General features: G+C 32.4%; 1 protein-coding gene and 1 long non-coding RNA gene across 2 annotated transcripts in view; both read left to right on the top strand.

Moving 5' to 3' along the window:
• The window catches only part of LOC132735703 (ubiquitin carboxyl-terminal hydrolase-like), a 55,893-nt gene that overhangs the window by 34,013 nt on the left and 5,811 nt on the right, over positions 1 to 16,069 (top strand). The window lies entirely within an intron of this gene.
• Positions 2,656 to 4,433, top strand: LOC132735704 (uncharacterized). Its single transcript, XR_009626489.1, has 2 exons — positions 2,656 to 2,847; positions 3,913 to 4,433. It is a non-coding gene; the product is annotated as an uncharacterized LOC132735704 (long non-coding RNA).

Below are 16,069 nucleotides of genomic sequence, written 5' to 3'. Positions count from 1 at the left end.
ATGCTGCATGTCCCTAAAAATAACACAGGAGAAGGTGTATATACACAACAGAGCTGTTGGTAGGACATCTGTCAATAAAGACTCAACATGTGGGCACAAACAACATATTTTTACATGTAAGGAAACATTTTTTTACAGCCATTTATTGACATCTGTTACAGAACATTTTCTTTGATGTATGATTTACACACAGGCTTATTTGAATAGTGAAAGCATTTCAGACCACAGACCATTACCAATTAATTATATTCTTGCTTACCAAAGCCACTCTGCCAAAATAATTTGACTATAGAAAATGTCTTTGACTAACTGTTGTCAAATGTGCATTTGATTTGTTGATTTTGCTCTGTCTTGTTTATAGAATTGTGGGACATAATTATACTATCAATCAATTACTTAATTGGTATTCCTGTGCTATGTACTAGTAATGTTTTAGCTATATGACCACAAATAAAGGCCAACTTACCTTCATATTTCAGTTTGGTATAAGGTAGACCATTACTCAGCAAAATGGTTTAAGTGGAGATAATTCTAACACCACAACATCAGAAAAATCTTGATTAATAATATCTGTCATATTCTACAATATTCCATTAAATTTATAAAATTCTTTATCTTTAATTTCAATGTAAATTTATATCATTACAACCGTAACTACTTTCTTAAAACAGCATATGAATTACAACTTCATTCATAACGGTAAAATGACGTTATCCTAAGCGTGCTATTGTACAGCACGCGATTCATCTGGTACACCCCATGCCAGATGAAATTTCCGGCATGGGTAAAACTCACGGAAACGCCAGTCTGATATGCAAGAAATACCTCTCACTCTAGCATATTGATATTTGGTTTTTAGTAAGATTTTTTATGCCCCAGAAGGGAGGCATAATATAATCACACCATCTGTCCTTCCATCTGTGCGTCCCCACTTAAAATTTGTGTCCGGACTGGAACTTTGTCATACATTGAGGGATTTTGAAATAACTTGGCACAAATGTCAACCACATCTAGAGGATGTGTCGTGTCCAAGAACCACGTCCCTACCTCTAAGGTCAAGGTCACACTATCATTTTCACATTATTGCAATAAGAGGAAATAGGTACACACATTTGTGTCCGGACTGTAACTTTGTCATGGATTGAATGATTTAAAAATAACTAGGCAAAAATGTTAACCACATTAAGACGATGTGTCCTCAGGGGTTTTTTTTAGGAAAAGGGGAAGACGCTGGACGCTGGTAGGGAGGGGAAAAAATATACGAAAAAAGTCAATTTGGGGAAACTTTATGATGACGTATTTATACTATATACTTAACTACATAGTAGAGAGAGTTACAACTATATCTTTTTCCCCTTAAAAACTTTATCATCATGCAAATATTCTTTGCAGTATACATATTTTCTTAATATGTATGGTGGTGAATGGTTTTTATACTTCTATTTTTATATGAAAGTTAATACAGTATAGGTATAATAGTGTGTATTTGTGACACACTTTAGCTCCATATAAACCATTTCATAATAAGAAGTACAAAATATATTACTTTACTAAAAAATAACCAAGAAAATGACAATATTTGATAGCAACTGATTTCCAGAAATAGTACCGTTCAGTACGGGATATAGCCAAGAAAAAAAAATGGCTGCCTCCATGTTGAGACAGTACTTGCAGTTTCCTGCAATGTTTTTGGTTATTTTGGACAACAATTGATGGTTTATCCTGCATAAAATGAAGAAAAATAATATTTTAAACCATGTAATTATTAAATCTGATCCAGTTTAAAGGAAAACAGAATTTTTTTGGGGGAAAAACTTGGCTATTTACCGAGGGGAAGACGCCGACTATCGGTGTCAATTTGTTAGTAAAAAAAAACCCTGGTCCTGTTCAAGAATACACCGATAAACACTTTCAGAACTAGCAGACGACAGGCTATTCTTATCAGTAGTATTTCGAGTAAAGATAACGAGTTGCGTATCTCACTGTATAAATGGTATGTAAAATGGTCTGATATATGGTAGGTTTAACAGTTAATTTAAATACTTTGGTGTCAAAAGATGTGTTGAAGTTTATACTGTGATGAAGCTAAGATCCAAAGCTTTCTATCAGTGTAATACATTTTAAAATCGGACTTTTAATCACAACAAACTAGCGGTTTAAAAACGGCTTATTTTGTATTGTTTTAGCATAAGCGGTACCGATTTTACTCGAAGATAAGGGAAGCAACTCATATTTTTCACTCGATATACCTCGGTTATTTACGTAGATCATATTGAAAGTGTTTATGGGTGTATTATGTCTTTACCTCAAAGGTCAAGGTCACACTATCATTTTGAGGTTTCACATTATCGCAATAAGAGGAAATAGGTACATACAATCGTGTCCGGACTGTAACTTTGTCATGCATTGAATGATTTTAAAATAACTAGGCATAAATGTCTACCACATCAAGATGAAGTGTCGCGTCCAAGAATTACGTCTTTACCTCAAAGGTCAAGGTCACACTATCATTTTGAAGTTTCACATTATCGCAATTAGAGAAAATAGGTACACACATTCGTGTCCGGACTGTAACTTTGTCATACATTGAATGATTTTAAAATAACTAGGCTTAATTGTCTACCATATCAAGACGATGTGTCGCGTCCACGGACTTTAATTGACAAGGATCGGACACTTCCGATGGGGCTTTAAATCGGGCCGCGCGCATGCGCGATATCTTCTTACCGGAAGAAGATGAAATAATGGCGTAGACCGAGGATGTCATGTGTAAACATTTGATAATAAAACTCGGTTTTTGCTGTTGATTGCGTTGTTTATACAACTTTGGTACACACTATTTGTCAAGTAAGTATTATTGAATATGTTTACATTAAGTATTTATTTTATTTAGCTCCTAAAACAATCAAACTGCCGTGAAACTTAGTATTGTAATTTTGCTTATCGTAACGGTAAAATTATTCAAGATGGCGGTGAACACGAACGAAAATAAGCTGATTTTGCTGCCCAAATATGACGAAACAGGAATTTATTTTATGTTTAAATTGTAATGTTTATACTAACATAGTATTGATTTGTGCAGTCAGATAAATGGTTTTCTTAGAATATGGCTGTAGAATACCGCAACATTAGATTTAAATCACCCCTCGTTCAAAGATGGCCGCATAAATAAAAAAAAAATCTTCGAAATTTGCTTCCCATTTCATAGAAGGGAAAACTGTTGTTGTTCAAAAATTCGTTCTTATTATTATCACCATTGTGTGATTAGTGCAACAGAAGTAAAAATTAGGGAATTACTTACAAACTTCCTTGGTAATTTTAGTTTGAAATTTGTCTATTTTTGGTTTATTACATCTAAGTTAATTGTTAATATTCTGTTCATATAACTTAAGTTTTACCCTTTTCCTGAAGGTCATGGAGGATTCAATAACACTCAAAATACATGTAGAAATCCTGGACAAAATTTACTTAAAGAAATAGGAGTGAAGTCTTGAATTTTTCATTTTAATGATAAGTATATGACCAGCATTAAATTAATTTGAGCTGGGATATAAATATTACAGATTGCATGAGTGATGTTTTGGTTGCTGTACATGTATTTTGCATATAAATCTGAAACACAATCAGGGACAGCAAAATCAGTTGTCAACAGGGTTGTCAAACAAACTCATTTGTGTTATTGTCTGACTCAGAAGCTGGATTCAAAATCTTGAAATAAATGGGCTGCAGCAAAGCAAATAAATATCGGCTGAATTTAGAAGAAAATATTCCTGCAAGACACAAGTGAAAATATGTTTCACTGCAGAAAAAACAATTTTTTAAAAGTGAAAAAACTAATTTTACTTCATCAATGTTTCTCAATATTTGATTTGTATGTGTTCAATTTTATGGGTATTTTATATATATTTTCAGATTATTGATCCTGGTACAGTCATTTGGTGATATATCAACATACAATCATGACAAGAAAAAAAGGACAAATTGGTAGAAGAATGAAGCGAGAGAAACCACGGAAGCAACTGAACATAAGCAACATTTGTCAGCAGATGTTCTGGCGGAAGACCTCTTATCAAAATCGCTTGGTGACACATTCTTCGTTAATGATGGTACTACAGAAAGTTATGAAACACCTCTAGAAAGAGTTGAGTGCTTTGACAGTGATGGATGTCATGCTGACGAGTTTTTTTGTTATTCTTGACAAGCCTTACAGATATTGTCCAGATACTGATCTTGATGAGTTTGTGGAAAATGAATCATTAAGGATATTTAGTGAATTCCGTGAGAACTGTAAAAGGCATATAACAAATGACAATTTCACATACATGAAATCTTCAAATGACTTGAAATTCATACATTTGTATGAATAATTACATATATAATTGAAAGAAATTAAAAATGTGTTCAAGTATGTAAATAAATGTTTTCAAAAAATCTACTGTTTCATATTGTATGATTCAAAATCGCTGTCACTATTATTGTACTCACTTTCTGTAAAATCCCCCAAAAGCAAATTTAGGTCTGGGTCAGAAAAATTGATAAAATCCTCATTTTAATAAAATATGAAAAACAAGATCAACAAGGAAAGGCGGCGTTCAATGAACGCATATTAAGCCATCTTAACATAGACAAGTACCATGCAATAGTAAAATATAGAACACAAAATTGTGCTGGTAATAGCATTGATACTTAAGTACTGTAATTAACACTTACTACCTGAATTTTAACGTTCCTTCTTTAATCAAGAAACTTCAAAGAAATTTATTCTTTAATTAAAAAGTTTTAGGCACGTTAATTTTAATGAGGTGTTTATGAATAATTTACACTTACCAGATAAAAAACGACCGCTCAATACGGACTCAAACTGTGAATGCCTGTATCAATATCAATTATCCCAAAAATGTTATAACGACTTCCAAAAGAAATAATAGGGCCTGTTTTTGTATTTAAAATATGATTGAAAAAAAGTCAAGTAAACGCCCGTGCTTACCAAAAAAACAATACATGTATAGTTGAATTGTTCTACGATATTACGGAAAATAACCGCATCAGGAAAGTACAAATTCAACTATTACTCGTACATCCCTTAATAAAAGCAACTTCAACTTCGCTCATTAAATAATAGAAGCCGTGGTATAGTCTGAAATGGTATTTTTTTAAATATCCGTAAATCAAGTTTAATGTTGTATTTGAAAAAAAAAGATTTTAACCGTTTGTACACGGCTTTGTCTTAATCGTCGGTATGAAGGGAGACGGGCTAATTATATATGTATATATTATTATCTAATTGACACCTATCTTTGTAATAAAAAATAAATTTTCTCAAATATAATCTACAAATTTCCAAAATTGGATAATAAATGATACGCCAACAATACTTTTTGGACTGTAGGTATCAATTTCGCACCCCGAAAAGTTAACGGTTAACTACTCCGAGTTTTCGTCGTATTTAATTTCTTAATCGTCGGTATGGACAGAACATATATATTTTTTAAGATAAAAATAAATGATTGCAATTAGGGACCAATTTTCTCAAAATGTTCCTTTTAATTTTCAAAATCGGATAATAAATGTTAAAGCAGCAAGACTTTTTGTACTGTAAGTATCAATTGCGCACCCCGAAAAGTTAACGGTAAATTACTCCGGGTTTTCGTCGTTTTCAATTTCTTAATCGTCGGTATGGACAGAGAGTATATATTTTTTTCAATAAAAATTGATATTTGCAATAAAGAATCTATTTTCTTAAAATGTGTCTTTTAATTTTCAAAATCGGATAATAAATAGAACGACAACAAGACTTTTTGTAGAGAAGGTATCAGTTTAGCGCAGGTATTTTACGCTTAACTCCGATAAACTAAAAATTATTGATCGGTTTCCCGATATCGAGTGTACAGGTACACGCGCGACAAGATATTTTAACGTTTTATATAGGTTTACTAGGAGTGTCCGATCCCTGTAATTTAAATCCGTGGTCGCGTCCAAGAATTATGTATCTACCTCAAAGGTCAAGGTCACACTCACATTTTGAAGATTCACATCACAATTAGATTTAATAGGTACACACAATCGTGTCCGGGCTGTAACTTTGTCATGCATGGAAGGATTTTAAAATAACTTGGCATTAATGTCGACAACATCAAGACGATGTGTCGCATTCAATAATCATGTCCCTACCTCAAAGGTCAAGGTCACACTACCATTTTGAAGTTCACTTTATCACAATTAGAGTTGATAGGTACACACATTCGTGTCCCGGCTGAAACTTTGTCATGCATCGAGGATTTAAAATAACTAGGCATAAATGTCTTCCACATCAAGACGATTTGTCGCGACAAAGACCCATGTCCCTACCTTCAAGGTCAAGGTCACACTTATAATTTCAAGGTACTCATTCTCTTGAGAAGAGTTTGAAGATACACATTCATGTCCAGTCTGTACTTTTGTCATGCATGGAAGGATTTTAAAATAACTTGGCACAAATGTTTACCACATCAGGACAATGTGTTGCCGCTAAGGCTCATGTCTGTGTGTCCCCACTTACACAACAATCATGTCCAGACTGTAACTTTGTCATGCATTGAGGGATTTTGAAATAATTTGGCACAAATGTCTATCTCATAACAACATTTTGTCGCTTCCAGGAACCACGTCCCTTCTTCAAAGGTCAAGGTCACACTTATATTTTGAAGGTTCATGCTATCAAGAACAATATTCAGCAATTTGTTACTTTTATTCTCTTTTCTTATCATATTACCTGCATGCTTAAGAAACCTTTTTGGGGGCATTCGTCACTTGGGTGACAGCTCTTGTTTACTCCAAAAAATGAAAGTTAGTAGTTTAGTCTTCCTTTCATCCTAGAGATTGTGGGTTTTGAACTTTCTAGTTTGAACCAGTTTCCTCCTACGATACCAGTACCGAACAGCAAAAGGAAAAATACTTATGATTACTATGTATAACAAATAAATGTACTTGATCTTACTTAAAAACAAAACATTGGTTTTCTGTTCATACATAGATTGAGCAATGACCATCAGTTGATAATTGATCACAACAGTTTTCTTTGTGATAACATGTAATTTTCTACTTTTAACTTGATAATGTGCATATAAAAAAGAACCACAAAACTGATTTGTTACCCAACATTTTTAAGTTGCAGAATTTGCCAACTTGACTTAAAAAACTTTAAATGGCCTCTTATGTAACGATTGTGAACATTACAAAAGAAATTACACAATGTATATGAAAAACAATTAATTGGTTGACTGAAGTTTACTTTTAACTACACAAATGTATTGGCTATTATTGTTACCCCATTAATTTCAAATCCCATTTTGGGCACCTTTAAATGCACTTTAAGTCATGACAGTTGACTGTTTCCTGGGTGTCAAAACCAGTAATCAAATCACTAGTCCGGGGATTCAAACTTTTTGTTTGTATTATTTTATATAACACTTTATTTTAAAAATTCTCAGTTGAAATGTTTTTCTACTTATTAAAACTTTTACTACACTTTATGCATGTCATAACAAATATATTTTTGTCACACACAAGCACAATGTGCTGAGAGGTGAGCTTTTGTGATTAATGTTGCCTCACACACAGTTGTACATCGTTACCTATAGAAACCTTGTGGTAAATTTTGACATAACATTACAGGGAGTCCCTATATGAAAGTTTTACCCAGTCTACATCAACAGACTTAAAAAGTAAAATCTCCAAAAATTGTCTCATTTGTGCAAACAACAATGTCCAGGGCTTAGTTAGCACAACTTAGTTGAACTTTGGTCCTCTGCAGAATTTGACTCACCACTATAAGGCCCTATTGATGGAGTCACATAGTTTTTATAGAGTTAAAACACATTTTATTTTGTCTTCTTGATTGAAAAACTACAAGTATTTGCCATATAACATCAACATTTGTTATTTATATAAATCATGCCCGGAGTCATTTAGTTTACATAGACTCATAAGGACAAACACTTTTAAAACTCTTCCTGTGCCTAGAGCAAGTATTTAGCATGTACTAATATGTTTTAACTGTTGGATTTCGGAAATCATGGCCCTCCTGTACTTTTAAATCTATCTGTTTTTCCATTTATATGTGAATTTTTTTTTATTTTGAGAAATCTCAAACCCCATCCACCCCCACCAAACTCAAAGAAAAGAGGAAAATCACATTGATTTACACATGTCTCGAAGCTGTTTTTCTTTAAACCTGTCTGCACTAAACCTGGGTCATTCTTTATTTGCTACTATTTCATCATATTATGACATAATATGATCATTTATGATAATGATGAGTATAATAAATAATTTAAAAAAGATCTGTCCTGTTCATGAAATAAGATACCTTTCTATATAATTTTGGCGGAGAAAAATACTATAAAATAAAATCCCACGTGATAATCATTACGTATTTGCATGAAACTCAATCTAGCGTGAAAGTTGTAAAATCAGTTTCTAGATTCCCCGCTGTCTCTGTTTTCATTCATAAAACGCCTACGCATTACTATATACCTGCTCGAGTGTTTTGTTATTTGTACTGTTTGCCCTTCGATTAGGCTGTTTTGATCAAGGACAATTCCATTAAAGTACGTGTTTTTTGGCTAGTATTTCTTTTTTTTTCTTTATTCCTTTGTTGTTACCCTTTACCAAAGATTTTAAATATGCTTAAAAGTTATGTAGTGTCATAACCTCCAAATGAAATATTTGAAATAAAAAGATTAAGAAGTGGATATTTGGCACATATACAACTTTTATTTGCTGATCAAATTATTTAAAATCTAGGACAAAAAGGTATTAACAAAAGAAATAAAAGTATTACAGTATTTGTGGCCTTATTATTTTAAGCAGATTACAATAGGAAAACTACCTGTTAATTTTGAAGAAAAAAAAAATTCTCCAGTGTACTTAAATTATTTGATAACTGAACCGATTGTCATGTTTGTTGGAATTTAAACAATGTTGACAAACTGACAAAAGATTATAGCTTGAGATGTATTTTATGAATGAAATTTTGATGTATAATTTTACACAAACATTATCAGATCAGGTGACATTCTAATTTGCATAATTGCGAAATCGTACTTTATCTAATAAATACTCTGACTTTGGTGTAATCTACATTTTCTCCTCTTATCAGCATGGTATAAATAGACATTACACCTCAGTTTGTCATTTTGAACTTTTACGTTTTTGAACATTGCATCAGGTTTTAAAAATACATGAGAATAAAATTGAATTAAAATCACGATCTTCGATACTGGAGGAAATTTGTCAGGCTTTATAGTTATTTCAATATAGCATGCTAATTTATACAAGTTACCATTTTTGGTCAGTGATTCATACCTAAGGCTGTAAATGGTGCAATCATTCAATTTCAGACCATACAGTCAGCCTTTTCAAACATTCATTCCACTTTTTACCTCTGGTCATTAATAAGACCTTACAGCATTACCTTTGAGTCTTTAAAATCCTGAAAGTGACGGGAGTTAAGAGAATAAGGTGAGCTTGCACATCTTGTTTGGTGTGACCAGAATGTGTGCTGGTAGCTTAAGTATTAAAATCACAGATATAATGGACAGTTGATAAGCTCATTTATGTAAAGAAGGACAAGTCTGATTTGGCACAAAGTCAGAGACATCAGGTTATGGTTTTAAAAAAAAAGAAACAATAATATCTTATAATTCAAATATTTGTACTATTTTGACTGCTTAAGCAGTGTTTCATACAACAAAGAGCGGTGCCCTAGTGGTTAAAGTGTCTGCCCATTGGGTTCAAGCCCAGTTGAAGTCACAAACATGGCATCTCATTTGACACCAATACTGTTAGTTGACAGTGTGGTTTATAAACTATAAGCTACCACAAGTGACTCCAGTATAAGATTAATATGTCTACCTTAATATCAGTACATAAGCATTTATTTATCTATTTATTTATCTTTTACAAAAAGAGGCTAAAGATTATGTAGCCACATGACAAATGATTTTGTAATCGAGCTGTTTGTACTTTTTACACCACAGTAATATTGTATTAGATATGATATGGTACAACATTTAGAACTTCCGGTGACATAGAGGGTAAATTCCCCCAGGTTTATCATGTCCTGGATTAATGCCATGTTTTTATTTGAACAAAGGTTTCATGATATTGAATGAATGAAAATAGTTTGTAATTAATGCTGTTTGTGAATGTATACAGGCGGCTGATATCAGTTTTCTTCGCATGACTTTATAATCAGTACATATGCTGAACTCACTTCATATAAAATTGTTAAAACTGATTTTTAAGGTTTCCCAAATGAGTTGAATGATTTAAAATAGTAAATTTGTGAAGAATATAAATTTTTAATGTTAATAAATGTATTTGATAGCTGGTACACCACGGGCATTAATAATCTAATGGGGTTTTTTAATTGATTTTTATAGAGAGTGGAAATGTGTATATAGACTATTAAAGACTAAGGGTCTTTAGTTTGATATTTTGTTTTAAAGCAGCATGCCTCCAGATTCTTGCTAATTTTCATGAAGATTTAAAAATGTATTTAAAAGTAAAATATTGTGAAATTAACACAGAAAATAATTTACACATTGCTTACAATTTTCAGATTTTGTAGTAAATCACAAATTTAAGTTGCTCTTAGACTTGTTAATTTAGTCAAATTAGAGTATTCTGAAATTTGTTCTAAATTGTGTAATTTATAGAGTTGTAAGATATTTCTGTATTAAAATATTAAAAGGACCTATGTATGGCTTTGACCTTAGTGGAGTTCCTTTAAAGTTAACAGTATATTAGATTTTAGTTAAACTGTATATGACAAACTTGTCTCAGACCTGCTATCCCTCAAAAAAAGATTGATTAACTGAAACTGTTGCTAATGAAATGTTGTGGGTGAACCAAAAATCAAAAACACGCATTTAGATCTTTAATTATATATATATGTCTTTCAAGGTGTGCACATGTAGGAGTTTTCTGATATATAAGTATTACCTTTATTAAGTTTTTTATTCTTGTACGTCATTACCATACATATACATATATTTTGTTACTAGCATATGTATATGACATGTTTATTTTACATGTGCGTTCCAGTAAGTCACATATTATACTGGTTTTCCTGCAAGTGGCATTGAATTTCATATGATGGTATAACAGTCTTTATATAAACTTTTGATAAATAAACCAGTGAGTGCCAGTATAACAATCTGTATATTAACTTTTGTGAAATAAAACATTTTGACCAAAACTAGCAAGTTCCAAAAGTGAGGCCCTTAAATAGTGATATTTTTATATGTCTGCTGGCTATTAATTTCTTTTTTATTTAACTTCAACTAAACTATGCACAAAAGACCTCCCACCATTTCTAGAGTCCCAGAGTTATGGCCAGGAAGTGTAGTCTGCAGATATGTGCATATACCTCAATCATCATAGCTTGTATTCAATGGCATCTTTATATTCCACAAATGGATTATGAGTTATGACCCCTTGGTGGAGCAATTAAGGGCTATCATGGCCATTGTAGTAGTTAGATGATTAGACTGATGATGATTCTTATATTGACTATGCTACTTAGATATTATATTATATTTTTGCAATATGTAAATTTCTCCCTTTAAGGGCCTCATATTTTAGTATATTGAAATTTGAGCATGTGATAATTCTGATCAACACCTTGGTGGTTGTTTTAGATGTTGCTCATGTTTCAGGTAAAACCTGTTAATTACTTATTGTGAGAGATATTGATGGTGTATTGTTTCTTCAACTAGAGACTGTTTTGACAATATTGCTAAATAGAAACATTAACACCTCCATGTTGAGGGATGATATGTATGACATTATACAACTAAAATATGTATCTTTATAAGCTTCATTATACATTACTAAGAGGAAGAGCTAATCTGAGCTCAGCTGACCTCAGTAGGTGGGTGGTTGGTGGTATTGTCGCCATAGTGTCAGGATCACAGTTTGGATATCATGTTTTTTGTACCACCACAGTTTCACTGAACCCCATGCAAGTTACCCATTTCATACGCTCCCTTACCAGCTACATGTAATTGAATATACTGCCGTAACTTCATGAAAGTGAACAGTACTGGAACATTAAACCAACGCGCCCTAGTATACCCATATCACAGAAACTTAGAATTTTTATTTCATATTTATCTATGGCTATGAACTCCCATTTCATCATGCTTACATCTACACAATTTCTGTTCATTACATGTCTATATAATTATATTGTATATTTATATATCATTGACTTGTGACTGGGTATGTGTTTAACATCAATCCATCTCATCTAGGTCTGCATTGTTCACTTTTAATTCAGTACATATTTTTCAAAAGTTATAAATGGTTTAGATGGTCAAGTCCATTTGAGATTATTGGTGTTGTAAAGGTTTACCAGAAAAATAAAATTAATATCGCACCTTATCATTTAATGAAGTTGGAGTTTTTTTAATAGAATTTAAATTTGATCCAAAATTACTTGCCTGACTTTATACTAGAGGATCATTATTATTACTGGTATCCCTGTGAGTTCAACAGCTGCTAAATGCTAAAACAGACCAGAATAATTCTCTCCTGTGACTGTTTGAATAATACATGCTACCGTAATTGATGTTCTCCTGGCATTTGTTTAATGTGTACATGTATTAACATTTTACAAAAAAACACACAAAAAAAAACAAGTGAAAACCACACAGCATAATTCATAATTTAACTGAGAATTTATGTATTCATGATATTCAAAGACAAACAAATTACCATGGTAACATTGTGGTGTTGGTTGTTTTTTTTCATGAATACCACGAATATTTGTGGTGGCTATTCTCCATGCATGATGGTTTTTTTCTTCATCTTCGCTATCATGTATGACTAGTATTGCCTCAAGGACGTTTAACCATCACGTAAAGTACACCTGACATACACATATCTGTTTAAAAAGTGATTTTGTGCACTATCTTTCATATAACAGCTTGAATGATTAAAGTAATATCAAGTGAAATGGGAGAAAGTAAAATAAAAGTTGTTCGACTTTTTTTTACGCCATGGCCAACTATACATTATTATTGTGTTAATAAATAGGTAATAAACCTGTTTAGTATACAAAATAAGTATTTTTAATACTCAAGAGACTGATACCTACCAAATATACCAATATTTTCATTATTTTAATTTATACAACTACAGGGGAATATATTTCTGTAAAGAGAAACTGATCAATAATTTAAAATTTCCATTGATAGATATGTTGTAATTTATGATTTAAGTTTACTATTAGTGATTCTGTCAGAAGATATTTTGAAATTCTCCCTTAAAAATGATAACCGGTCTCCGGGTGTTAAGTATTTTTAAGGGTTGAATTCTATTCTAATCAAGTATTTAATACTTTCACTTTTATATCAATACCACGAAATTATACATAAAATCACATTCAAGGAATCATTTGAATAACAATGGTCTTCTTCCGCTATTGTTATTGAAAATACTCAACAGTTACTTCCTGCTGTACATGCTACTTAATGTTTAAAGTATTTATTTCTGATGTACAAAACACCATGAAAACTGACTGGGGTAACTGTTCATTGGTTTAGAGAGAACTTTTGATTTTTGGGTGTTCTTATGGTGTTTAAAATGGTATGATTAACTTTAATCTGACTGAAGACATGCAATATGACATTAAACATAAGAAACCATAATGACTTTAATTGAAGAATACATGTAGTTACTTTTTGTTTGAGAATTTTATTTGAGAACGATATATAATAAACCCGACTATTGATTTTGATGCTCTCCTGCAGAATGTATGACATTTTTTTTTATTTCATAAAAGATGTTTTCTTGTTGAGATAACAGATATATTTTAGTGTAGTTAAAACATATTTATTTTAGAGATTAGTGCTCTATTAAACTGGTATTAACTAGTACTATACTAGTATCATATCAGGTAAAGTTGTCATGACCTGAGTACAGCTAAACTCATGCTCCTGATTTACGAAAAAGACACCATAACCACATAGGGCAACCTTGGATTGTTTTGATGATCTTTTGTGAAATATGCATAATCCCCAAATAAAGAATATAAATATATTTAGCCTATGATATTGTGATACATTTTGACACATTGTTTTTAGCTCACCTGTCACAAAGTGACAGGGTGAGCTTTTGTGATCGCTTTTCGTCCGGCGTCCGTCCGGCGTCCGTAAACTTTTACTTTAAATGACATCTCCTCATTAACCACTCAGCCAATTTCATCCAAACTTCACAGGAATGTTCCTTTGGTGGTCACCTTTGAAAATTGTTCAAAGAATTTAATTCCATGCAGAACTCTGGTTGCCATGGCAACCAAAAGAAAAAACTTAAAATATCTTCTTCTAAAAAACCCAAAGAGCTAGAGCTTAGATTTTTGGCATGAAACATCTTCTGGTGAGTGTTTACCAAGTTTGTTCAAATAAAAGCCCTGGGGTCAAAATTGGCCCCGCCCCAGGGCGTCATTGATTTTCCCTATATGCATATAGTAAAAACTTAAAAATCTTCTTTTAATGAACCAAAAGAGCTAGAGCTAAGATATTTAGCATGAAACATGTTCTAATGGATGTCTACCAAGTTTGTTCAAATAAAGCCCTTGGGTCAAAATTGGCCCTACCCCAGGGGGTCATTGATTTTCCCTATATACATATAGTAAAAACTTTAAAAAATCTTCTTTTAAAGAGCCCAAAGAGCTAGAGCTAAGATATTTAGCATGAAGCATCTTCTAATGGGTGTCTTCCAAGTTTGTTCAAATAAAAGCCCTTGGGTAAAAATTGGCCCCGCCCCAGGGGGTCATTGATTTTCCCTATATGCATATAGTAAAAACTTAAAAAATCTTCTTTTAATGAACCAAAATAGCTAGAGCTAAGATATTTAGCATGAAACATGTTCTAATAGATGTCTACCAAGTTTGTTCAAATAAAAGCCCTTGGGTCAAAATTGGCCCCGCCCCAGGGGGTCATTGATTTTCCCTATATACATATAGTAAAAACTTTAAAAAATCTTCTTTTAAAGAGCCCAAAGAGCTAGAGCTAAGATATTTAACATGAAACATCTTCTAATGGGTGTCTTACAAGTTTGTTCAAATAAAAGCCCTTGTTTAAAAATTGGCCCCGCCCCAGGGGGTCATTGATTTTCCCTATATGCATATAGTAAAAACTTAAAAAATCTTCTTTTAATGAACCAAAATAGCTAGAGCTAAGATATTTAGCATGAAACATGTTCTAATAGATGTCTACCAAGTTTGTTCAAATAAAAGCCCTTGGGTCAAAATTGGCCCCGCCCAAGGGGGTCATTGATTTTCCCTATATACATATAGTAAAAACTTTAAAAAATCTTCTTTTAAAGAACCCAAAGAGCTAAAGCTAAGATATTTAACATGAAACATCTTCTAATGGGTGTCTTCCAAGTTTGTTAAAATAAAAGCCCCTGGGTTTAAACTGGCCCCGCTCAGGGGGCCTATGTACAGGTGAGCGACTTCAGGGCCATCATGGCCCTCTTGTTATTATTATCAGTCTGTTTTAACTTGTATCAGGTCAGTGGTTCTAACTAAAGAAAATGCATTAAGATGGTACCTTAGAAGTCATTTTCCACCAGTAAAGCTTGGAAATCACCATATGACCACCATAGAAAGTTTTTTGGTTTTTTTTAAATGCTTTTAGCAAAACAAAACAGACTTTTACAGTGCTGTCAGAGTACAAAACAAAACAAATCATTATGACTAGTGCCAGTAGCAAAACAAAACAGTCTGTTATAGCAACATAAATGACTTTAACGAAACAAAACAGACTGTTAAAGTGCTGAGTACAAAACAAAACAGATCATTATCTCTAGTGCAATAACAAAACAAAACAGTCCTTTATTTCTGTTTTATAAACTGTTTTCCAAAGATGTTATTGTACAAAAAAATACAGCATTACAAAATGACCGACTAATATGTTGCTGTCCGATTTTTTACTGCAGATTGTTTAGCTACAGAATCATGACTAAATCCATGAAGCTGTCTGGAATCATCTAAACAACAACACTGTCAAACCAATTT

The sequence above is a fragment of the Ruditapes philippinarum genome, unplaced genomic scaffold (genome assembly GCF_026571515.1).
Source record: "Ruditapes philippinarum isolate M1 unplaced genomic scaffold, ASM2657151v2 ctg2234_1_1_1_1, whole genome shotgun sequence".
In the NCBI taxonomy this organism is placed as follows: domain Eukaryota; kingdom Metazoa; phylum Mollusca; class Bivalvia; order Venerida; family Veneridae; genus Ruditapes; species Ruditapes philippinarum.
Note: the sequence above shows the minus strand (reverse complement) of the source record. Positions and strands in the feature narration are given on the sequence as shown.